Consider the following 27752-nt stretch of genomic DNA (forward strand, 5'->3'; position numbering starts at 1 on the left):
GGTATTGAGAGTATACGCAATGTTGAACAACAGACGACACGAGCCTTGTACCTCCTTCCTGGTGGAATAACTGGAACTGATCGCCTGTCGGACCCCTCCATCTAATAGGAGCTGCTCATGCATGGTTGTTTACATCTTTGGGAGGATTTACTGACACCCCTGAACAGTCAAAGGGACTGTGTCTGTGATACAGTATCCACAGTCAACGACTGTCTTCAGGAGTTCTGGGAACCGGGGTGATGCTACACATTTTTGGTGTGTGTATCATGTAAGAAATATCTCCTTGTTCTGGCTCTGACGGGCCAACCAGGACCGACCCAATGACGCCGTTGTCAGAGGACGACAAGGCGGTCGGGCGATGTGGTGTAGAGCAATGTGGGTTCACCACACCAGTCTCCCGGCCGTCGTCGGTTTTCTTCACCTTCCTCTCTCAGGTATCTCGTCAATCGACATCACGAGGATTTGTGCAACCCCATTCGATTCCTCCCACCAAGAGAAAATCCTTAACAGTACCGGAATCGAAACTAGGTCCTCCACATAGTAGTCAGACACGGTGACTACTTTTGTTCCTTCTTTTTGTGAATGTTTGTCTTCGTAGATTTTTCGTCAGTCCGTGTAGATATCACAGGACGTCTTTCAAATGCCATCGATGAGAACTTAACTCAGTCCTTTTTTACTGCATAGAGTGTCCAGTCCCCTGATCTCTCATGCTGAGCTACTGTGTTGGGACCACATGTAGCTGATATGAAAATATGGGTGCAGGACAAGAAGGTATAGGACTGTAACAAATCAGCTGATAAACATATGAGTATCAAAACACAATTAGTAATTGAGGAATTCTTCTTCATGTCATTTTCATCTACATTCAAAACTCGAAATAAATGGTGTATTTTGATGAAAGTATATCTGTTTATCAGACACATGAAGTAGAGCAACGACAGTGCAAGGAATTTACTTTTCATTGAATCGTACAACTAACTTCCTGAGCATTTGTGGTGTTACACTGTTGTCTGGTGTAGAGAATTTCTTAACGTACTATATTTAACAGAGTCGGACTTCGTTAAAGTTAGCGTTACAGGCCACGAGAATGTTAATTTACTAGGCGAGATGACGCATGACGAGCGGAACAGCACCAGAGATGAAGATGTAGCATGTCTCTACATGCACCAACACAATGCCAACCGCCGGCCGAGATGACCGAGCGATTCTAGGCGCTTAGGTTAGTTAGGTTTAAGTATTCCTAAGTTCTAGGGGACTGATGACCTCAGAAATTAAGTCCCATAGTGCTCAGAGCCATTTGAACCATTTGAACCACAATGCCAACCGTCGTCTCCACAAAGTGTTGACTATGTTTACTTACCAAACTGGCGATCAAGCTTTGAAATCATTCATATATCGTTCAAGAAGGGTATATTACGTTATGAGGATGATGTTATGCCGTAGATACCTTGCCCTATCTGATGTGGGTTTTAAAATTTAAAGTTTAGTGCGAAAGTTATTCATCAAACGATAAATTTCAAAAAAGAGTAAATCTCTGAAGAAATATAGTTTTCTGTAGAGTAAATATAAGACATAGAATAATCTTTGTGAATAGGTACACAGTAGCCATCCATCGTTGATATAGGGACGTTTGTTTATCTTCAAATCCTGAATTGTCATTCCAAATGAATGTCTCACAAATACACATTCTTCGAAAACAGCAAAGAGGGGCCTATCGGGCCACGACTTAACATCTTCAATTCTGACGATACATCTCGCTTATTTTCCAAACTTTTCAGAAATTCTTCTGTTGAAGTATAATTCCTGCAAGAGATGACACCACTAATACTACAGAGTGCATTCCTCACAAGAGGATAGAAATCTGAATACGTACAGTGTATTGAGACTTGCATTTTGCTGTTGATGTTTACATTCTACTGCTGATGGCAGTTTCAGTGACGCAATATTATTGTTTATTTGAGTAACTGACGCCACAATAAAACGATTTCATAAAGGCTGATATAACTAACTTGCTGGTAGCTTATGATGATTGGTTAATAGAAATTGGTAGTGAATAAACGTTTACATTCATCAGAGTTCTTGGTGTTTCTGAAATATCATACTCTTCATACGTATGTGATCTATGAGACACAGTGAGGCATCAGTTGAAGAAAATATATTGGACAATAAGGTAATTTATTACTCAAGTTCACAGGATGACTCTTCAGTGCAGAAACTTCGCATGCAGAAAGTGCTAGAATCCTGTAGATAAAATTTTCACTTCCACTTCTTTGTTTGTCCAGTGCTTAATTAATTTGTTTTTACAGGAAGGTCCTTGAGAAATCGTCTGTAGCTAGAACAAACAGGCATGTGGGAGACATCTTGGTACATGCTGACAGTATGTGGAACTTACGTACATGGAAAAGCGAGCCACAAGATTGGCCAAGTAACTACGCCTCCAAGCCCGAACCATTATGGCGTTTCCCAAGTCATGGGTCTCTTTTTATTGTCCACCACTGAATTTTTTTGTACATTTTGTGGTCAACATGATACTTTACACGAAACAGCTCAGAAATCTTTATAATGTTGTAAAGTGGAAAGGTTTTGGCATCATACAGTTAATATTGTGGTAGATTTATATTTATATTAGTTCTAATATTTATGGTGCACAATCGGATTATTAATCATTTCAGTGGCTGATACTGGCTACCAACACATACAAACAATGTCTGTAGTATTGCATGTCTGAGAGTTAATTAAAGTTGAGAACTGGCAGAAAAGGAGGAAGGGGTCATACATTCCTTAAAAGCCGCTATCAGCTAAAGTAGGGCTGGGGAGAGACGTGTCATGTTCTGCAAGGGTGGACATTTACTAGCTTGAGAAAGAGCAGAACGTGTCCTGTTGAGAAAAAATAATTTAAGAACATTGTACCTAGAGAAAGAGCGTCGGCGGGGGGAGGGGAGGGGGCCGTAGGAAGCCGAAGGGACCTTTTTAGTGCAAGGTAATGACGGGGGTCATAAACAATGATCGTGAGCTGGCCTCTGAGGAATCTTTTCACTGAAGCGTTTCTTTACGGGAGAATACTTGAGTCGAATTTCTGTTTCTCACTAGTGACCGAACAGATATCTTGACTTGTGTTCTGTCTTGTACTGGGTAATTTCAGCCGTAGGAGTTCTCACCCAACGTATTACGTCCACTGTGTAGGCAGAGAATTGCGGGTACAACATGTACATCGTCTGCACAGCGGCCAGCGCCTCATTGAGCAAATTATCGGTGCAGTACAACTGTGTCCGTACTTCAGTACGTGATGTATCCAATCTGGTACGGCAGGTAGGGAAACGATCACAGTAAATGTGTCGAGTTCCATGTAGGGTAGAAGCCGATATGGTGCACTTCACATTTTTTAAATTAATAATTTAGGGTATCCGTATTGTGATCCACTCTCGTAGTTTCCCTATAGGACACAGGGCATGTGAGAGACTCAGTAATATTTTTATTTTGTGGCAGCGCTGTCGGATGGCGACGTTAAGTTTGGCGGCGCCCTTGGTGCTATTGTCGAGGACTGGGTTATGTGGCGACACCGGGTTCCACCCTCTCCCTTCTCTCATTGTCATCACACAACACAAACACTGCACTGCACACACAGAAAAACACATACACACCATGTACAATACATGCATGTAGTATTACAAAAAGTTGTACTGGAGCACGTTGCAAATAAACAAACAAACAAACTATTGCACTAAAGCTTCTCAATAATTGATGTTGACAGTTACGCCCTTTGAAAGTGTCCACGTACAGGTCCAGAGCATTGTGCAACTGATAGGGAGGCTCTCATTGTTCAGTTGTGAACACTGAAAAATGGCCTAAGAACCTAAAACGGTCATGGAGAAATTTTAGAGCAACTGGTGCTACTGCGAAAAAAAAGTAAAAATTAAAGCCAATACAGTAGTCACTATCATTATTAGCTATACAGGCACGTTTTATACGCCATTTTATTAAAGCAGAACAGTCTAAGGATGATCATAACGGATCGAAACCAGTAATAAATGACCCAGACACTGACTCGCTATACCGTTCATAGGGACCACGCCACATTTAATCCATTATGATCGTTTCCCACGTCAAGCAGAGCTGAAAGCGTTGTCAGAAGGTCGATACACTCTGCCGCCACGGCTTGGCCCCTAGCGTGTAGACCTGCCCGGCGCGCTCTCCCCCTCAATTAACGCGTCTTTAGCGCCGGCGGGGCGGCGGCACAATGCGTCGCTTTAGGTCTCTCCTAGAAATCGTTTCACTGCGCCACGCTGCGGCGTGTCGGGTGCAAGTTTGGGAGGGCGAACTGCGGGCACCTTGAAAGCGCCCGTGAGGCAGTCGGGAAAGTCACTCACGCGGCGGCGTGCATTATGCGCTCCACCGTCGATAATATCGACGAAATCGACGTGAATTCCCTTTCGCGGAACGCTTCAGCACTCTTTCTTCCCACCCTCCACGCAACTTTTCATATTTTTCTGCTTTAATACTCTTTTTAAAGCCATCAAAGTACTCTGTTCCAGAAAGAAGGAAAATCGGCCGCTTTCCTGCGATTGAAAGGAAGTTGTAGCAGGTCGCGCGTATCGGTGGGAAATATTGGGCAGGGAGTGAGAGTGGGTGGGAGGGGGGGCGCAGGTCTGCCGTTTCTATCCCCTCTCTCGGAACTCTCTCTCCCCACCCCCACAAATCTCCACGCGTTATTTACTTCTCACGCTTTTGGCAGTCTTGAGCAGAGCTCTCAAGCTCGCAGCATAAGTGCAGGAGAGAATCTCCACTTCTCTCTAGCCTCGTGAGTTTCTCGTTTTGGAAATATGACGGCCAGGTAAAATGTTATGAGCCTGACATACGTGTACCGTTGATATAAATGACTCCGGGTTTTAGTAATTCTTCTACCCATCGTGCAAGCCACTTTAACAGAGTAACGATTTTGTGATATTTTGTGCTCGTTGTGCACACGGCAGGCAAGATCTTACATACCTGTCCACATCACGTTGTCGGTATTGCCACCAATAACGTGTCGCAATTCGAGCGTTCGTAGCGCGTTTTCCGCTGTGACATGCTTGGATGGTATCATGGCATTGCCGTATTATACGTTGCTGCAAGCATTCCGGTATTACCAAACGATTCCCATGTGGAGTTCTTCGATACAAAAGGTCGTCTATTACTTCAAATTCTGGGAAGGTGGCGTATCTTTGACATTGAACGTCCACCTGCTGTGCTTCTTTTAACTCTTCAATTGATACCTCATCTGATTCAATGACACGCACTTTTCTACTTAACGCATCAGCATTTTGATGCAACCGACCAGGCTTGTGCCGAACTTCAAAATCATATTCTGACAGTTTCATGGCCCAGCGCATAAGTTTGCTGCTAGGGTCTTTAAGATTCAATAACCACTGCAGACCAGAGTGATCGGTAAGAACTGTAAATTTGCGACCATAGAGGTAACATCTAAAATAATTAATTCCAAAAAGAAGGGCAAGCAATTCCTTTTCTGTAGTACTGTAATTAGTTTCTGCTTTATTCAGTTGACGAGAGGCATACCCAACGGGTTTTTCCTCACCATCTTGCACTTGGCTTAGGACACATCCTACAGCAAAATCAGATGCGTCACAAGATAAAATAAAAGGTTCAGCGAAGTCTGGGTAAACAAGCAGAGGTGAACTAGTTAAAATAGTTTTCACTGTTTGAAAGGCGGTCGAACATTCATCCGTCCAAACAAAAGGAGTATCCTTTTTCAACAATTTAGTAAGTGGTTTGGTAATAGTAGCATAATCTTTAACAAAACGGCGGTAATAATTTGCAAGGCCAAGGAAGGATTGTAATTCCTTTAAATTTGTTGGAATAGAAAAAGTGTCTACTGCTTCAGTTAATCGTGGATCTGGTTTGACTCCGTTGGAACTGATGACATGACCTAAATACTGCACTTGTGATTGAGCAAAAGAACATTTTTCTAATTTTAAGCTTAAATTAGCATTTTGCAAGCGCAACAGTACACTGCGTAGATGTTCAGCATGTTCAGCAATGGATTTTGAAAATATAATTATATCATCAAGATACACAAGGCACATAGTAGGTTTCAACCCACGTAATAGCAGATCTGCAAATCGCTGAAAGGTTGCTGGTGCGTTGCGAAGCCCGAAAGGCATCCTTAAGAATTCATATAAGCCGCCAGGAACTACAAAAGCTGTCTTAGCTCGATCTTCAGGAGCAATTGGAATTTGATGATACCCACTGCGCATGTCTAATGTTGTGAAGTACCGGCAATTGCCCAGACGATCGAGTGTTTCATCGATCCGGGGTAATGGATAATGATCTAAAGTAGTAACTTTGTTTACTGCTCGCATGTCTACACAGAGGCGATAGGATTTTTCTCCGTCTATAGATTTCTTTGGAACGACTACAATTGGGCTAGACCACGCACTAGAAGAGGGTTGTATTATTCCTGCTTCTAGTTGCTGTTGTATAGTTTCCTCTACCACTGACTGAAGATGGTAGGGAATTCGGTACCCTTTTTGAGCTATTGGCCTAGCATTTCCGGTTGGAATCTCATGTTGGATTAAATCTGTTGCGGGTAAATATTTCCTGTCTTCAAACAACCATGAATACTCATTCAATACTTCATTTATTAGCTTTTGTTCATGCAATGGGAGGTGACTAAGCTTAGCTTTAAACTTATCTGTCAGATGTGACGTGATTGTCAAAAGGTGTTGAGAGGCGGCAGCAGTCTTTTTCTTTTTCAGAGAAGGGGTTCTCTTTGACAACTTATCTTCTGGGATAACCTGTAAGCTAGCTAATACTGTACCACGCGGTATGAAAGCTTGCTTGTGACTAAAATTGTCTAAACACACGGGTACGCAATTTTCTTTCTGTACTTGCTGTGCTTTGCACAGGCTACGTTTTACGTGGACCTGCATCTGGTCGAGAGTTTCATTCTGGCAGAGTGGATCTACCAAGAAATGAACCTCTTCGGATTCACGTATCCCGACAGGCACCCAAAGGATCTTTCCTGTGCCTTCTGGTATCTCCACGGGATTATCGGCTTTTAGCATCGTTACGGGAGACTCCGAAACTTGGGAAACGGATCCTTTTTTCCCAGCTCCGCTCGCCCGCAACGTGCAGTCACGTCCAAAACGGTGCACGTTGTCGCCGAATTGGACGGTATTTAACCTATAGTCAATAACCCCCTGGAAATGACGCAGAAAGTCACTTCCTAGGATGATGTCGTAATCCGTGCGCCTGTTTCGTACAACCTCCATCGTAAAAGCATATTCTGTGGAGTCCAACGTGAACTCAACGCAACAGCTGCCATCAGGTTTCACTATGCCGGGACCAATACCACTGATATGGTACCGCGGCGGTTGCAATGTTCTTTTATCTCTCTTCGATAAAAATGCCAAGCTGATCTGTGCGCCTGTGTCAATTAGCACGCGTATTGGTTTGCGGCCTCTAACACCATCGACAACCACGCTTGCCACCTGCGTGATTCCCTTATCAACTAGGGGGGTCACTATTTTTAACGGGGGCCGGGAGGGGTGGCACTTCCTGCCCCGCGGCCGTTTCCCGAATTCTGTGATTGGTTTGCATTTCGCCTGGAATTTGCAGGCGGTTGTGGCCTACTATTTGGACAATGCACGCTTTGGTGGCCCATGTTCCTGCACTGATGACAATATGGCACGCGACATTGCTCTGCCACATGTCCTTGTCTATTACAGCGCCCACACTTAGTATCGTTCGAAAAGACACGTCGGGGCTCACTTTGCCGCGCGGAGACGGCCACAAATCGGCTCGCCTCCTCTCTCAAGAGTGCTAATCGCACGGCTTCATGTAAGGTGCGGGGGGAAGCTACCTTGATTTCGCCCCCTATTTGAGGGTTTATGCCACGAATAAACACGTCTATCGCACGACATTCTGATTCTTCCAGCAGAACTTCGTTACGAGCAGAACTGGCACTTAGTGCGTACGTGTGGCATGCGACGCTTCGAATCCTGTCCGCGAATGCTTCTAAATCTTCACCCGTTTTTTGCTTGAGGGTGGAAAGCAGGTCGCGATAGTAACTAGTACCACGTTTGTCTGTATACCTTTCAATCAACCCTGTTGCAAGGGACTGGAAGGTAGGGGCATTTTTCAAGCTCTCGACCGACTGCACGTAGTTCCGCGCTTCGCCGGTGAGTTTCATTTTCATCACGTTTAAGAGAAATTCATCTGGCCAACCGCAAAGCTTTCCGATGTCCTGGATATTCTGGACAAGCGTTTGAATATCCTCGTGCGGCTTTCCAGCGAACGCCGGAATAAACGCTACTGCTGGGAAGCTCTGCACCAAAGTAGAGGTGGCTACTGCCACAGGTGATTCTGCACTAGTGAGTGGTGGAATCACCTGCTTCGGCTGTTCTTCCACTAGCACTGGCTTAGCAACACTAGATTGCGGAGAAGCCATTTTAAGATCATCTATCTGTTGCTTAAGCTCCGCGTTAGTTAGAATTAATTGATTTAACTGGGACTGCAGCGCCAAGAGGGGATCTTCGTCCGCTCCGGCTGCTCCTGCCTCCGATTGCTGCCTGGTGATCGGCATGTTACAATAGTATGGGCATCTACACCACCGTAGCGTCGCTAGCGACTTACATTATTTGGTGGCGTGCAGACGACGGACGGCGGCGGTGTCGACGAGCGGCGGCAGGCGCGTTGATCACTCGTGGGCGCAGCAGGCGGCGGGCGACAGCATGGACAGCTGCGACGGCGGGGCGGCGCGAGGGCCGCACCCCGGACCCTGGCGCAGGCGGTGGCCCGTGGCAGCTACGGACAGCGGCGGCGGCGGCGGCGGCGGCGAGCGTGACTGCATCGCGGACCCTCCTCGGCTCGCGTCCGGCGGCGAACTGCGTCACGCTTGTGGCGCGCTAGTGCGCGGCCACGCACATTCTGCAACGCAGGCGACCGGCTGGCACGTGCATGGCGCGCTGCAGCCTCGCCACGTTCGGTCTAGTTTCCCTTAATTGCTCAAACTCGGCCCCTTCATAGTACTCATACTCAACTGATGAGTTGATTTTACAACCGTAAGGTGGGTCGCATCCCACTTCTGACACCATTTGTTCGTCAGGATAGAAGTCAGGAGCGGAGGGCGTTGTAAAATGAAAATTAATTGAGTGGAATGGACCCAGTTTATTCTTGTAATGATGGTACAGTGGTGCCTACGTAGGGCTGAGCAGCCCCAAGAGGGGCGTGATCACACGATTAGTCTCTGATTGGAGGATTGATTCCGCCAACGCGCCTTGCTAGTAGCGTGCCCCCGTCAGCGCAACCAACCCGTGGCACGTGGCAGGAATGTGCCGACCATGGTCTTCCGGCCAGCACCTTCCACCACAGTATGCCCAAGCCGGCTACGGCCGAACATTATGCGATAGGGAATCCAGTATTGGCATCAGAATTTAAAAGGGATTTGGAGGATTTCAGATCAAACTAGGCACAAGAAATAATTAACATTCCATTGGAATTTCTAAACTGATTGGGGGAACTGACAACAAAACGACTATTCACGTTGCTGTGTATAATGTACGATAGTGGCGATGTACGATCAGCCTTTCGGAAAAGCATCATCCACAGAATCCCGAACATAGCAAGAGCCGAAAGGTACGAGAATTATCTCACAATGAGCTTAAAAACTCATGCATCCAAGCTGCTGACATGAATAATATACAGAAGAATGGAAAATAAACTTGAGGATCTGTTAGATGACGATCTGCTTGACTTTAGGGAAGATAAAGGCACCAGAGAGGCAATTCTGAAGTTGCTATTGATAACTGGCGCAAGACAAGAAAAATCAAGGCACTTTCATAGGGTTTTTCAAGCAGTAAAAAGCGTTCGACAGTGCCAAATGGTACAAGATGATCGAAATTCTGACAAAAATATGGGTAAGCTATAGGGAAAGTCTGTTAATATACCATATGTACAAGAACCAAGACGTAGCAATAAGACTTTGACCAAGAACGAAGCGCTCGGATTAAAAAGGGTGTAAGACAGGGGTACTGTTCAATCTACACATCTAAGAAGCAATAACGGGAATAAAAGAATGGTTCAACAGCGGGACTAAAGTTCAAGGTGAAAGGATATCAATGATAAGATTCGCTGATAACTCTGCTGTACTCAGCGAAAGTGAGCAAGACTTACAGGGTCTGTTGAATGGAACGAACAGTGTAATGAGTACAGAATATGGATTGAGAGTACTCGTAAATTGAAGAAAGACGAAAGCAGCGAGACGTAGCAGAAATGAAAACAATGAGAAATTTAATATCGGAATAGGGGATCACGAAGTTTAAGAATTTTCATGCACTCTTTCCACTGCCTTCTGGATGCAAAAGAGTATTTTCTCAATAGTTACCTTGCAAAGGAGAATATTTCTGAACCAATCCAAAAAAGAATTTTTTGGGAGATGTACACTGTTTGTAAAAAGTTCCATCTCTGGCTGTCACTGACTTCCATTTCTAAAGAGTTTGTGACTAGTAAACTTTTAGAGACCAAGGAAGACTGCATTGGGGAATAAAGTTTCATCATTCAGCTACCAAATTTATTTATTACATTGCGGTTTGAGAGCATAATAACTCAGTTGTCAATGCAATAATTGATTTAGGGCTGCATAGATCAAACTGTTGACCTAACGACAAGCTATAAGGATGAAAACTCGCTTTGACTGACTATTGGTCAGTACTACGCCACCTAAACAACCCTAAAGGAGGTATTGCAATGAAAATGGATTTATACTGCTCTAAACCCGGCATAAAAGTAATCATGTTTGATTCCTTCTCAACGAAATTTTGTTTCTCTTCCACAGTGAACAACGTTTATGCGAATCAAGCGTATACAACCACTAAAAGTCTCATGTCCTATGAAGATACTTTTGCAGTCATATCTACATACATTGCAGAGCTTCCAGAGCTGCAATCCTGAAATGAAATCGACTCTCTGGGAAAATTTTGGATGATACTCTCTACTCTAAACAAGAACGCATCGAGAAACTCATTCATGCTGCCTTAGGGAAACACATTGGTCGTGTGGTGACACCACTTTATTTATGATATATTTCACGTGATACCACTTGTGTGACTTGAGGTCGAAAAACATAATATAGAAATCTGTTCTTAAGATGACTAATACTGTGGAACCGAAAACTTTTCTCTCAGCCCTCTTAGCACGAAAGTTCTTAATGAGTAACTTTCTTTAAGAGTGGCAAAATGGATATTACATTTATTTTCTATTACCTCAGATTAACATTCTCCCAATACTTTGCCGTGGAAAATTTTCATGCATTTCATTCAAACATTGGACGTGTGTAGTTATTAGGCACTTGGTTTTGGTAAAATTGTTATGGTATTCGTCGTAAATGATTTTATTATTGGTAACAAAACGTTTATCATTAACGTACAACCAGCTACAAAAATATTAGTAGTTTATCTAAACTACGGATTGTCACTTTTTAAATATGCATTAGAACTTCTCTCACTAAAGATAACAAATATTCAAATAACTTCACCTCCGAGAGTTATCTAAATCGATTTGTTTCGTTAATTTTGAATGCACACTTGACTCATTTTGTATAGGGTTCGTTTTTATTTTTTGTTTTCTGTGTTTAAAGAGTGTGCAAGTAGTTACGACTACCTCGTGGTATATGAAGACAAAATGGTGGTGCTGCAATCTATGAAGCCGAATCTATTACAGCGATTTCTCTTTCATGAATATTAATTCGTCCTTAAAATTATTGATGAAGTTAAATGACTGATGGATAGCCGTAATTAGCAGTGTTTGGAAGCCAGTGTATGTAGGACAGTCTATCGTGGGATGTTCAGATGGGACAGAGATCAAACGCTAGTAGTATAGTAAAGTATTACTTGACCCACTTTGACTGATCTTAAACCCTCATGACTTAACTAGTACAATTCATACCCTACCCGTGATGACATACACGATGCTTGGTTTCCGTGCCATCATAATAGTAACGCCGCAAGCCCTACCTCATTCCCATGACATCATCATGTTATGCCCCTTTAGTTCGAAATGAACCAACCAGATAAGGTATAAGCCAACACACCCCTATTTAGATCTGACAGTTACAGTTCCAAATGTTACTGGCTATTAAAATACCATTGAGAAATCAGTATGGAGCCATCGTCTTGGTCGTGTTCAAAAGCATCCAAACGATCTGAATTCTGAGTCAGGTCCAAATACTTTCGAATGAGCTGTACTATTTTCCAATAAATGTTAACATCAAACATTGTATTGCCTCGTCAGGAGGTTTCATTTTTAACCATGGTATGATTACATGTATTCATGCCATTTTTTTTTATTCTCATAAAGATTGCCCTAGTACAATCGAAGCCATGGTCAAAGTTTTAATACTTATTCTTTACTACTAAAATAGTACTACAATGGAGTCAACTCAAGGAAATCCATGACACCTAGCAGCGCTTTTGGCAACTTTCAACTGCGAAGTGAAAACAACAGCCATATTCACAGCGATGAAGAGGCATTCCAATAAAGACGTGTACAAGATCGCGCTGTAGACAACATGAAGCAACTGTACCCAGAGAAAGAAAACTGTCTGGGATCGTCTCACAATAAGTTCACTGCAGGATCAATAGAAAATTGGCAAAATGAGTATCCAGTGTCAGTTAGTTACTTACAAAATATCTTTATGTCAAATATTATACCTAAAATGCTACAGCCGCAAATAATTTCACCTATCTCTCCGTTTTATACCTCCACTTAAGAGAAGTGTTTATATGAGAATGCCTCAACAGTAAAATTTATATTTCTCTGTCAACATATCTCTGTTTTATACTCCACTAAAAACATTTGTCAACTACTGTACTGCCCCATCAGTAAATTTCATTGCTTTATTATCTTCTGTGGTTTACTCTTTCTTTAATTTCAATGCCATAAAACAGAGAGCATTTAAGTGGATGTAATATCATTTTACATGTGTTACCTCAATCCTTCAAAATTTTGCTTCGTTTTTATAACGTTTTTAACGTGTTACTTCAGCGGTCTGCATTGTTTCAAATTGAAGGAACTTTCAGTTGAAATAAGTGATATTGATGTATTAAGCCCTTTTTTTTTACTTTCAACCAAGAAATCTGTTACAAATCACATATAACACAAATATCAGCTACAAATTATATTGATTTTTTTTCATTGTCACACATACACTTAAATTATATTTCACATTTATGTTTTCACAACACATTGAAATCAGTTACAAATCACATTTATTGCATTTTTTTATGTTTTCACACTTACGCAACATCACTCAACTTCCAGATGGTGGTAACCCCAACCTAAGGTATTTACTTCATCTGGAAGTATAAAGCTTTTACCATTTCATACTGATAAAACTAGTTTGTGCTGTTTGACAATTTAAATTACATGCCACTTGTACTGAATAACATACTGTACAGCTGTTTTAACATCTGAATTCACTACATGTTGCCAGTAATCATCGTTTATTAGCTTTTTAAATGCAGAGTGTTTCACTCCCTTTTCTCTGTGCATTACACATCCTGATTAGTCTTGAGTCCATACATTTGAATTTGCAGACTAACGAATTCAGTAATGGGTTCACCATTCAACTCATCTTTCAATAAACCAGTCACATTTTTATTTAGAAGGAGTATTATATCTGTCATATACAGGGAAAACTAAAGGGTCAAACCTTATATGTGCATCACCCCAATATCATCATAAATATTTGAAGTTTTAACCTGATACATTAAGCTGTCAGTATACGTGTACAACAGTTTTACGTGCTTTTCTGAACACTCCCTTACTATACATTCATAATGAAAGTCTACAATATGGGTCTCTGAAATATCCAATAGCTATTCCTACTGCTACTGGTTTATTAAATACTACATTGAACATGTTCAATTGAAGGACAACTAAACTTCCATTAAAACTAACGTTCCTTTTGAAGTTAGGTTTTACAACCAATGCTGCCGCTCCTTATCTTCTTGCCTCGGATGTCACTAGTTTTATGGTTCTCATCACTCACACATTTTGCATAGTCTTACCAAATGCACTAGAACTGATAAGTTTGAATAAACATCAACTATAAACATTTCTCGCACTCATACTTTTCTGTGCGTTATTTGCAGTGTGTGCTTTTATCAATGGAGCTTTTGTAAATGATACAATTCCATGAATCTTTTTAGTAGTAGTTTATAACCAAAGATTGTTTTAGAGTTCAGTAATGAATAAAAGAGTTTTTCATATCATATAAAGTAGAAATAAATTTATTTGGTTTGTTACTATCAAATGGTGGTACTATTTTTTCATAACATAAGGGAAAATCAGAATAAAATTTATTAATACTCTTCAGATATTTGAGATCCACAGTTAAAATGTATCATGTTTTGGAAATATCTGGCACTTTGTCACACCAAAAGTTTCAACAGTTCCTGGAGAATGGAACATAAAATTTTATACTAGGAGATATTCCATCATTTCCCACTTGTAAACGTTGTTCACACCAAGATATAGATTGTAATATTGGTCAAATTTATCATCATAACTAGCCATGAACATATTGTTGGCAATGGCATAACAAAATGGACAATGAACAGTACTGCCTTAATACCTCTTTCAATAAACCGAAATTGTTCAACCTTAGCAATAAACTACAGTCCTGCTCTAGCAATTTTCGGTATAGGATCTCAGGCCAAGCCAGGTGAAGTAATGCAATGAGCAGGATCCATTTTATGTATTTTAAGACATAGGAAACGCAAGTTTTCCAATATATCTGTGAACAGTGGTATCTTAGTGCACTACAGTTGAATAAGTTCAATATACTGCAAGCTCTTTGGTAGTTGTTTTCTGTTACAGCGTAACCTGTTAATAAACTTTTAAACTTCTCAGCTGGAGGCAAATCATTTTCCATTAAAAACGGCTTATTACTCATATACTCATATGGGAACATTCCCTTCTGATTTCTGATTGACAACATCTCCACATTGTCTTGAGTTCATCTGATTTCAACTACGAAGTACACTTTTTGAGGAAATATATTAAAAAATTAAGTGAATCCATAAATCGGAAATGTATATTGCATTTTCTCACTTGGTGCGTTACTCCAACATTCTTTGTGAATAATTTATACTTCATATTCGATGGCAGCTCAAAAACGTGCCTTAGATTTAGTTTCACTTTTTCGCGGCTATATATATTCGTTTGTATACAAGTACTTGTAATCAGGAAACGCCCATCATAATCCCTCAGGCTGTAAAATGTGACTGGGAGGTCTTTAGTTCTAGCTGCAGCACACATTTGCAGCACTCCAATAAGCAACAGTAAACAGTAAAAGGACCGAACGGACACATTTCTGCTGCCTGCAGGGTACACTGTTGTATGTCTTCTGTATTTCTCCGCACTTTGCATTATTAGGGGCATTACATAAAATTGACACACACAGCACAGATAATGTTATAGGTCCACAACAGTGACTGTTTCAAAGATATCAGGCATTCAGTATTGGGCAGTGGTTGATATGGCTCTGACATCGAAACATGACACACTTTCAGTGCTTCTACTGGCATAGTAACGATTACTCACAACAAGGCAAGCGCTACTTTTGTATCTCATAACTGTTTATTAAGGATTTTAAGCACTTTATTTTTTCACATCTTGAATAAGTCTATGCATTCATAGTAATGGTATCAATATGACTGGTACAATGGCAGTCACCATCCCACAGTATCTGGCGTTAATGGCAGTCACTGTAGGTCAACTGACCATCATTGCCCCACTATAACATGGTAATGTAGTAGATAGTTTGTCATAGTTTTGTGTAATAATGATTATATAGAGGGAGCAGATTGTCACAATTTTGCTGCAACATAACAATGTATGGAGCAATTTGTTACAATCATGTTATAATATGACGTTTTACGAGGCAATCTGTTACAGTTTTACTGTAAAATAGTGAGGTACTGGTGGCAAAGTGTTATGTCGTTTCTACTGTACGATATCATAAGTTATTATTATTACCAGACGCTTGTGTATTACAAGATAAAGTTAATACCCTAGCAGAGAATCACTATAATGTAGTTGAAAGTGGGTAGCTGAAAGCACAGCGACCGAACAAAATTATAAAGTCGCTGTTACGTTCACAGCTTTAATTCTGTCAGTTTCACTTAATCATCGATAAAACGCTAATAAGTCCCAAACTTTAGCGTACAAGAGCTTTGGTTCAAAAACAGAATCAGACTTATGAGACTGTTCGTTTGTCTACAAATATGATTTTACATAAGAGAGATGAGGCACTTTAGTATTTGACAGACATTTTGTAGTGAAGCATAAAATGACGAGAGAGAGAGAGAGAGAAAACGAGAGAGAGAGAGAAAGAGAGAGAGAGAGAGAGAGAGAGAGGATGAGAGAGGGAGGGAGAGTGAGAGAGAGAGAGAGAGAGATGCTATTTAGGCAGAATTTTAGGTTCAGTATTTGACATACATATTTTTAGTGGCATATAAACTGGAGAGACAGATGAAATTTACTGATGATGTAGAATCTTAGGAACAGTATCTGATACAAACATTTTTGACAAATAACACAGAGGTGGGTCATTATGCAGTGTGTATGTGCGTGTGTGTGCGGTTTTGTGTGTGTTTGTGTGTGTGTGCTTGTGTGTAAAAATGTGGGATGAGGCACAAGTCAGGTGCTTATATACTTTCGATATGGAAATACAAATTGCGTATTTTTCTATAAATAATTAAGGTTATTCAGATGCGTTTGAATATGGCCTGGATGAATGCTGATTGTATTGTTTCATTTTAAGGGCCAGTAAATTCCTGGAGTTACGATTCTGAGATCTAAATATGGATGTATTTGCTTACAAGACCTCTGATTGGTCCATTCCAAGAAAATAGGTACGTTGTAAAGTCATAGAATGGAGGCGTGTCTTACGACGACGTGGAAAAGGGGCGTGGCTTGTGACATCATGGGAAGAGTAGTAACTTACGTAAGGGTTGTTGCGAGGGTTCAGTTTCAGTCAAAGTGGACGGGGTAGTACATTACTAAAATATTAATGCTCAAAGACGTTGGTTTCTTTAATATAAGATTGCACACTTATTTTATATTTAAGCGAATGGTCGGTCGTTTATTATCAACCACAATGAATTAGACGTACCATGCCCGTCCACGGTGTGACGGAGCAGGAAGTAGGACTGTGTACAATTGTGAGTGTTCAGTAACCCTTAAGACTTTTATTTAACAACACATCCAAAAAAAATTTAAAATCAGCTTCACGACTGCAAACAGTAGTGTGTTAAATTCCAATATTCAGTGATATTACACAAAAAATATTTTGTAACAGACTGATAGCCTCTCAATCAGGCCAAAGCACCAAAGAGTTACAATAAATATTTAAAAATTCAAAAACAGGTAACAGGCTCCAAGGAAACCATACATTATGTTAAAGCACTGGAATAATAAATACAATTACGAAAAATTCTAAAATCCATAGCAGACTCAAAATAAATTTACTGCACCTGCGCCAGACTGCTACAAATAAGCTTCCTATAACACAAATAATTCTTATCTGAATGCTCGCCCCAGACAATGGTGCGCATAGTTTTGCAGCTAGTACAGTTACAATCGACCAGTAATATGACCTGACATAACAAATATCGAGACAATAAGAAATAAACACAGAATGACCAAATGCTTTCAAAACTCCTCAAACTAGATCAAAATATTTCTTTCAGGCGATTGTCAACTCAATCAATATACTTGGAGAAATGCATGGTAAACACTGTGCTATCTTGCAATATATTTATTCACAATCGGTCTCGATCATTGTTCATCTTCACAGTGGAAAAATATTGAGACAACTTAATATATCCTACATCCTACTTAACCAGAAAAGATGCCATAGCTGACTTGCAACTATCAGAAAAAGATACTTCACACCATAATAATGGCTTAAGCAGACAGAAATTATTGAAAAATGAAACCAAGTTTCAGCAGTAAGTGCACAGTTCGACTGCTCAGGGCACAACTACAACCGGTAAGTTGTGTATTAACCTACTTGGTGGTGTTGTGCCTGATTCGCTTCAATCCCTATAATTTCATGAAGTTCCGACAGTTGGCGGCACTGTAAGAATCCTTCAAAACGGCGTCTGTAACTGAGGTGCGTTCGAGGCAGGCAGCTGTCACTGAGTTTCTTTTTGTGTAAAACCAGAGCACTCAGATACTCATAGGCGCTTGCATAATGCCTATGAAGATCTGGAAGTGAACAAAAGCACGGTGAATTGTTGAGCGAGGCGTCTGTCATCATCGAAAGACGTCGCGCAAACCTGTCCGATCTTCCGCGGGTAGGCCGGCCTCACACAGCTGTGGCATATGCAGTGTTAGAACGTGCATTCGAGGTAATCGACGAATCACAATCAAACACGTCGCTGCACAACTAGACGTCTCTGTTGGTAGACCAGTCTGGGTACTCAAAAGTGTGTGCCCGATGGGTTCCCCGCCGCCAAACAGAAGACCATAATGAGCACGGAATTGTTCCGCCTACAGGCGATGAACCATGGGCTCATCATTTTGAAGCGAAAACAGAATGACAATCCGTGGAGTGGGGCCACACGACCTCTCCTCCGAAGAACAAGTTCCAGGCCGCAGCCTCAGGCTGTAAAGTCATAGCGACGGTCTTCTGGGGCTCTGAAGTGGTTTTTCTCTTTGACCCCCTCCCTCATGGCGCAACTATCAACTAGGAAGAGTACTGTGCTGCCCCCAGGAAATTAAAGCAACTACGTCAGAGAGTACGTCGCCACAAAAAACAAAAAGAACTTCTAACACAAGGCCTCGCACAAGTCTGCGCACGCGAGAGGAGCTCACAAAACCCCATTAAACTGTTCCTCCTCATACTCCCTACAGTCCGGAGCTCGCACCTCCCGACTTCCGTTTAGCCTAATGAAGAATGCTCTCCGGGGGAAGTATTACGTGGATGATGGGGAGAATATTCATGGAGCAAACCGCTGGCTCCGACGTCGACCAATAAAGTGATGCCATGCGGGCTTGTAGGCCCTTCCAGTAAGGTGGCGTAAGGCCGTCGCATTGAACCGAGATCACGTTGAAAAATAGGGCTGTGTAGCAAAAAGAGTGGGTAATAATGTGGAGGACTGGAATCCTGAGTAAAATCAACGTACTTTCACAAAAAAGGATGCTTTAGTTGATAGTTGAAAAATTTATTTATATTTCCCAAGTTGGAACAAATGTTACGTAAATGTACGTATCTAAATATGAACACGACCTACCTGTGAGTAATATGGAGTTATGTAACGTAGACGCATACCAAAACGACACTGGCTACTGAAGGCGAACTGTGCCGCGCAAATTGACAAACTAGCCACAGCTGACCTCAGTTGTTTGGTGTAAGCTGTGCATCTTGACTTATAAGTCACAGATGACAGAAAACATGAAAGCATAACCATTTAGGGCTTCAATAAAAGACACAATTCTTGTAAGAAAAAAGATGAACATAGCATCATTAACATTACATCTAATGTATACCGAATATGAGTAGGGTAGGAAGTAAGAGAGAAATGAAAGGGACTAAAAATAGTAGAGCCTTACTTACAAAAGTGCTTATGTAAAGGAAATAACCTCTTCATGTAACACATCGTAGTGCACCTAAAAGTTGGGTAGGAGCTCTACATATACATCTCTACATCTACATATATACTCCGGTAGCCACCAAGGAGTGTGTGTCGGAGGGCACAATTTGCGCCAAAGTCATATTCCCGCCTCCCCCCCCCCCCCCCCCCCCCTCCTCTGTTCCACAAGCGACGCGCGAGGGAAAAACGATTGTATGAACGCCTCAGCAGAAGCTCTAATTTCCCATATCCTTGAATTGTGATCATTGCGCGATTTGAAAGTTGGTGGTAATAATGTATGCTCTACATCCTCAGCGAAGATCGGATTTCGGAATTTTGTGAGCAGCCCCTTCCGTTTAGCGCGTCGTCTATGAGATTTGTAACGCTCTCGCTACGGCTAAATGTAACAGTCACGAATCTTGTCGCTCTTCTTTGGAGCCTCTCAATCTCTTGAATCAGACCCAAATGGTAAGGGTCCTATACAGACGAATATTAGACGAACTAACGTATTGTAAGCAATTTCCCTTGTTGGAGGACTGCATCGCCTCAGGATTCTACCAATAAACCGCAATCTACAGTTCGCCTTGCCCGTTACTTGTGTAATCTGATCATTCCATTTGAGATCATTTCGAATAGTCACACCCAGATACTTGACGGATGTTACCGCTTCCAAAGACTGGCCATTTATTTTATACTCGTACATAAATGGGGATTTTCGTCTTGTTACACGCAATAGGTTACACTTACTAATATTGAGAGATAACTGCTAGTCGTTACACCATGCACTTATTTTCTGCAGGATCTCATTGATTCGTTCACAACTTTCGTGTGATACTACTTTCGTGTAGACTACAGAATTATCGGCAAACAGTCTAATGCCGCTGTCAATACCATCAACCAGATCGTTTATGTAAATCGTTAAAAGCAGTGGACCTATTACGCTGCCATGGGGCACACCTGAAGTTTTGCTTTTTTGTGTTGAAGTCACCTCATTCAGGACGACACACTGCTCTCCGTCTATTAGAAAACTTTCTATCCAACCGCATATGTCATCGGATAGACCGTAAGCGCGCACTTTTTGGAGCAAGCGACAGTGCGGAACTAAGTCTACCGCCTTTAGAAAGTCGAGAAATATGGCATCAACCTGGGAGCCGGTATCTATAGTCTGTTGTATATCATACACAAAGAGGACCAGCTGTGTCTCGCATGAGCGCTGTTTCCTAAAACCGTGCTGGTTTCTGCAGATGACATTCTCAGAGTCTAGAAAGGCCATTATGTCTAAACACAAAATATGTTCCATGATTCTACAACAAATCGATGTCAGTGAAATTGGACGGTAACTATGAGCATCCGATTTTCTACCCTTTCACAAAATATGTTCCATGATTCTACAACAAATGGATGTCAGTGAAATTGGACGGTAACTATGAGCATCCGATTTTCTACCCTTTTTATAGATTTCTGTGACCTGGGCCTTCTTCCAGTCCCGTAGAACTTTCCGCTGTTCCAATTATCTCTGATAGATGATGGATAAGAATTGTGCTATATTTGTAGCGTAGTCATCATATAATCTTACGGGGAAGAGCAAAATCATGGGAAGGGGGCTGTAGCCAGAATTGGGAGGGTGTGAAACATTGTCAAAACCCAGTGAAAACATTATTATTCAGTTTTTAATTTGTTAGGTTTTTTGTGCGAATGTTGTCTTTCTACCACTAATAAACTCATGTTGTGCAACTTGTTGATGGTTCCGCCGCCCCCATCCCCCCTCCACCCCCACCCGTCTCTCACTATTCCTGGTTTCTTTCATAGCTCTCCTGTCCTCTCCCCTCATGACATTCTCTTGTCTTTAATAAACTGCATCTTTTCTTAAGAGGATTGTATGGAAACCCATCACTAACCAAATAAGTCACTACAAAACGAGTAACTCCTGTATGTATTAGTAGAGTGTATATTATCACTGTTTCAACGTTTAAAAGTATAACAAAGAATTTTATTCAAGCCATAAGTTTTATTATAAGTGCACAATATGACCACCATGTCTCATAAAGTTTGTATTCAGTATGCGTCTAATGCTGGTCGATGGGACGCAACTAGCACTGAAGCTGCTGCTGCAGAAGTGATGCCTTCAGAGCTGAGGTGGTGCCTTTCGGCTCAGACCTACTGCTGGGTGACGTAAACTGACTCCAGCGCACCTCCTTAGGTCTTTCGTTCGCAGTTCAATCCCAAATACTACTTAACTTGCTGACAAGCTGCCGCCTGCCCTGCGTACACTTGCTCCGCTGCCGCAGACTTACCGCTATCGGTTGCTGCTGCTGAGGCCACAGGTCAGGGTGCGGTACACCTCTTCTCTGTGCTGACACCTAGTGTCATGGGCTGCACCGATCAGTGCTTTTCACTGCCAGTAGTGCGATTGCTGCTGGACCAGTTGTGCAGCTTCAGAATGTGACGTAGTGTCTTTGGGACATGGTTACCATACAAGGCCGCCATACTGCTGTGCCTTGCTCAGCGAAGCTACTGAGGCCACTACCAGTCACCGCCTTTTCCGCTGTGGTTAGTGCTGCCGCCCAGGGTCATCACACGTCACTGTCTACACCGCCCATATTGTCGTTGCCACATCATTTATGATTCCCTGACAAACCCAAAGAATTGGTTCTGCATACTCGTTGCCCAAACTGCCATCCTGCACAGCAGCGTGACCTATTCCAGAGTCAACAATGCCCGGACCATCCACCCCGTAATAACTGGTGTCAGAAGCGTCCAGTGACATCGAACGTCGTGAACCGTGTAACGTTATGCGCACGTCGGCGGGCGATTTGGCCGCCTGGAAGTAGTATGAGCAGAGGTGAAACTGCTGTATGGCTAAACGCAAGTGGGCCCAGGGCTCAGAGCGCGCAATGGATATGGTAAAGGTTATTTCTTATTTGGGTTTAAAGTTTAATTATTTTTGATTATCTTTAGGTTTATCTGGTGGGTCAAAAGATTTCACTGGCGGTACAGAGGTAAACGGCAACAGTGACAGACTTGCACCTCGTGAATAAAGAACTTGCTGTGAAAATGTTTGCATGTAAACTTTCACGTGTAATTTTTAAACATTTTGGGGCTATTTTTGTATCGCGTAGGGCAAAGACGAGCAGCTTCGCCGGAAATGGGTAAATCCGAGACCTGGAAATTTGGACGGCTGCAGCCTGCATAGCGTTTCTGCGGGAGATGTGCCAAAAATGGTGGAGTGTCATACAAGCTGAAAGATGATGTCCTACAGCTCTTTGAGAATCTATGATAATTCACAGTCAAGTGTTGAAGCAAATCAGAATACATTTGTGGTCTCAGAAAAATGAAGCCCGTCCAAAGACACAACAATATTTCAACATCTTAAAAAATAAAGGAAATTAATATTTCCGGCGAAGAAACGTTTTCACAATGAGCTTCTGAATTAACAACTTTTAAATGCTTTATGCTATTTCAACAAACGTGTTTCAGATTATAGCATTGCATGGTAGCTGTCAACCCAGAAAACCATGCATTTGTATCTATTTTATTTATTGATTTATGACGCCTTTTTATCTTTTTTCATTTTGCAACTGTTTCTCAGAACTTTGTATCCTTCACAACTATACAAAAAATGAATGCAGCATGAATGCCTCACATTTTGTCTTAATAAATTTCTTTAAATATTAATTACAATTGATAATACAAAATCATTTTAAAGATGTGTTCAATCGCATGCGTTGGCAGACAGCATATCTGAAAAGAGTACCAAAACACTTATGATAAGTGGGCCTAAATAATTAGACAATGTTTAACGACAATCAGTTGTCATTTATCGCCAGTGCACTAGTGCAAGAATACTAGCTTATTTGTTTATGGAAAAAACTTTATCTATATTTATTGTGAATGGTGTGAGTGTGAGCGAATGTTTATAACATTTGTTTGTTTAAATTTTGTTCTAATGTATCATTTTAGTCTGGGAAGCGGTCATTTAGAGTCAAATGATGACTTTACAACGGAAGAACGATGAATTTTTGGTGAGGATGGCCATCAGCCAATCAAAAAGCAGACAGTAGTGAAACACGACAGGAGTGAAGTGGAGACTGGGACTTTTCGAGTGAAGAGCTCAAGGGAGCCATTCCGGACTCTTTCACATAAGTTCTGGAAGGAGGCAGACCTGCCCGTGGTATCTGAAGGAGCTTCATATTTTCAGAGATCTGACTGTGCACCAGGGAAGCACTCTAAATTGTTCCGCTAGTATTATGCGTCTGAGGATAGACAGGATATTATTTATTACTCTTTTATCACGTTTAATAATCTGGAAATCATCGTGTTGAGCTCTGAACTGTTTTGGGCTGGTGAATATTTCATGCATTGTGATTATGAAATTGACTTATTTTTGCGTATCTTTCACTGCAATTTAGTTTCAGGATTTTACTGCCATTCTTGTAACATTCTCAACTTTTCTGCATTTTATAACGGTATTTTCTGTCTGTATTTTAAGTACCATAGGAACACTCCGCATTTGTTTGAGTTGTCCTTTCATGAATAAACAGTATTCAACATAATTATCTGTCATGTACACCAGTTACAGACATTAGAAAGTAACCCTCGTTATTAAACTATTCATTTAGCTTTTATTTTGTATGTCTGTGTATTTCATTAACTTTAAATTCTAGCCAAAGCATAGGCTATTTGACTTAAGGATAACAGTTAAAAGTCATTATCTGCAGCGAATTAACTGCGGGGCATGAAAGCAGATGTGGACGGCTCTACCCTATGACTACAGCCAGCTTTTTTTTATCAGAGTCGTGCATAATCTAAGTACCTGAAGTACAGTAAAGACGCAACTGGTTTACTCGTATGAGATGCTGTTTGGAAGAGCAACAACTATTTAGCAGTAACCATTAGGTACCGTCGCAGCCAGCATACGACTTGGTTAGCGCAGTGGTTGGCTGGAAATAGACTATTTTGCTCTGACTGCTCTTCACTCAAACAGTGCGCAATGGCGAGCAAATTAGGCTGGAGGACTCGGTTCAAGGCGAAATCTGTGGCCTTAATAAGGGCATAGATATGGCTGCGTACAGAGGGAATAGACCCAACATTGCATTGCATTGCATTGGATCGCACTCTGTCAAGATTACACAGCATAACTTATCACATCATAGTGCCCCCTGAATTCAATCGTTGCCTGTAACGTGGTCCATGTGTAGCAGATATGGGCATTATATCAGGGAGGACGACAAGTGTGCATGGTTTGCACTCAACTGGAGAAATTAAGCAGTATCAAGAGTTGTTAGGTTGTAGATGTATCATACCGTGCGAACCTGAGAAATGCTCAGTCATTTGGTGTAGTGAGGAGAGGTCTAGCATAGCGATATAGAGGACACAATAGCCCTATGTACTATTGCATGTAGTTCAATAGTGCCTCAAAAAATCAGAGTGAATCTACCGAGACTTAAGAGGATAGAATATGCAACCCACAAAGTTAACATATTGCAACACCAAAAAATAATTAATGTAGAGTAATGAAATTTCGGGGATACATTTTCTGGGTAACATATGTAAGTGTTCAACATTGCAAGATCATAGATTAATATGCCCCTGAGATAGTCAATTCCAAATGTGAAGTATTGGAACCTTAATAACTGTAGTGACCACTAGAATGTTGAATACTAGCATGTACATGCATGCATTGTGTTGTACAGGTGCCATATGTCAGTTTGTGGGCTGGAGTTTCATGCCTGTTGCACTTGTTTGATCAATACAGGGACGGTTAATGCTGATTGTGGATGACGCTGAAGATGTCGCCCAATTATGTCCCATTGATCTGGTGATCGAGCAGACCAAGGCAACATGTCGAAACGCTCTAGAACATGCGGTAGTGGTATGCTGACCGTTATCCTTTTGCATGCAAAACCTCCACCTCTCCCCCCCCCCCCCCACCACTCCCTCTGCTGCTTATGAATGCATCATAACAGCTCACATAACCAGACAGACGTACAAATCTGCAGTCACGATGAGTGGGAAAACCACGAGATTTCTTCAGTCGTCATACAAAATCACACACCAGACCACAGCTCCAGGTGTAGGTCCAGTGCGTCTAGCACATAGAGATTGGTTGCAGGCCCTCAACTAGCTCCTCCAAACCAACACACGGCCGTCATTGGCACTGAGGCAGAAACAGCTGTCTCGCTAGACACCACTGAAGTCGCAAATGCATGTGGTTTGGGGTGAGAGGAGTGTATGCTACAGGAATAATGGTGAAACGTCCCCTTTGAACAATTATACATAACTGTCCTTAATCTGACACACAATATTTTTAGCGCAACACAATCTGACTTTCAATAATCCCTACAAAAGAATGGCCCTGACTAACATTAACCTATACCTTTCACAAATCACTTACCTCACAAAAATCTTCGTTACTCGAACTAGTGCAATACAGCGAGCACCACTACTGCCAGCTAAATAAAAGATTCAAACTACGGAAGGCACTAACTACTGATAGGCATAGTTAGCAAATGAAAGATTTTAATAGAGAACAAACAATGTATTTACCATAATAGTGTTGAAAAATCATAATATACATAGCAGTTCATGACATCCAGTCTTACAAATTTCAAAACTCCGCCATTTCTCTCCCCACATCCACCACTGCTGGCGGCTCACCTCCAACTGCTCAACGCTACGCGCTGTTATCATCCAGCTGCCCAACACTACAATGGCAGACAACAATGCAAACTAGCCACAGACTGCATACAGCACAGCCAGTGACTTTCATACAGAGCACTAAGTGGCGTTACCAATAAGAAAACCTAAACAGCCTACTTACATAATGCAAACTGGTGTTGTAAATATTTCAGTAAGAAAGTTAAGTGACCACCTTCACGTAATGAGTCGTGGGCACCCAGCTGCGTGACAGTCGCCTGGAAAAAGCCATTAGTGTGTGCCTTTCAGAGGCACAGGTGGAGAAATAAAAAGGGGCCATTATCCTCGCTATTGACATTCCTTTGTAGAAAGCATTGCAAATACGACACACTCAAACTTGAAAACATATGATAACACTGTGGAGCTCTTAATTTATGATATTTACTGAAATGCCTAATGAAATGATGAGAAATATTTTTATGTCTATACACCTGATTATGACTAGTCTTTCTAGTTGAGAGATTTTTTACTACCTTATGAAATGCCATATGGCTAATGAATGATGTTTCATGCCTTCCTTTGTACATATTTACACATTTTCTTTAATATCTAGTTTCTAGCTGCGCTGCAGCATTGGTTATTATAAAATTTAATAGATGTACTAATATCACTATTTTCTGTCTACAGACCCAGTAAAGAAAGTTTATGATGTACTTTCGTAGAAAAGAGTGCACAAATAGACATTTCCCTTCACAGGAATTGCATAAATAATTTTTTTAATGACTTCGTAACTTTCTAGCAGAGTAAGTTTTTGTGATGCATCACTCTAGTGTTAAGATGTGACATAGGTATTAAACATGGCCATTCTTACTGTAATATTTTTTCTGCTTGAGCTATGTCATGTTTAGATATAAGTTATTGCATTTGCTGCTGCTGTTTGCCAGGCATAGTGCTATTGAATTTCACTTTACATTACTCTGTTAAGCCAGTTTTACTACTGATTTATTTTTCTTGTTTGCTGCTCATTGCCTTATATTAGTTGTAATATTGGTGCTTGCTTTGCCAATTTGCATTTTTTTGTCATTGCTGTTTGTGTTAATTGTTTTGTGCTGCTGCATTGCCTCATCCCTTAGTTTAGCATCTGAGCTCAGTAGATTTAAGTTAGCTTAAGATGGGGTAGGCCGTATAAGAGAACAAGTTGTAATGAATTGGAAGAAATGCATTGAGAAGCTATAAGAAAATGGGTTGGCCAAAAAAGTATTTTGAAAGAGGATAAGAACCAAAAAAGTAAGGTTTAGGGACAACAGGTTTAGGTAGGATTTTCTTGGAAATAAATGATGAGGTAAGATAATGGAAAATAAATAATGAGGTAAGGAATGTGTGAACATATAAATACAGAAAGCATGCTTGGATAGAATTTTTTTGGTGGAAACAAATGGTGAAATAAGAGGAAAGATATATGGAATGAAGTTTTGGGGT

The sequence above is a fragment of the Schistocerca americana genome, chromosome 1 (genome assembly GCF_021461395.2).
Source record: "Schistocerca americana isolate TAMUIC-IGC-003095 chromosome 1, iqSchAmer2.1, whole genome shotgun sequence".
Taxonomy (NCBI): Eukaryota; Metazoa; Arthropoda; class Insecta; order Orthoptera; family Acrididae; genus Schistocerca; species Schistocerca americana.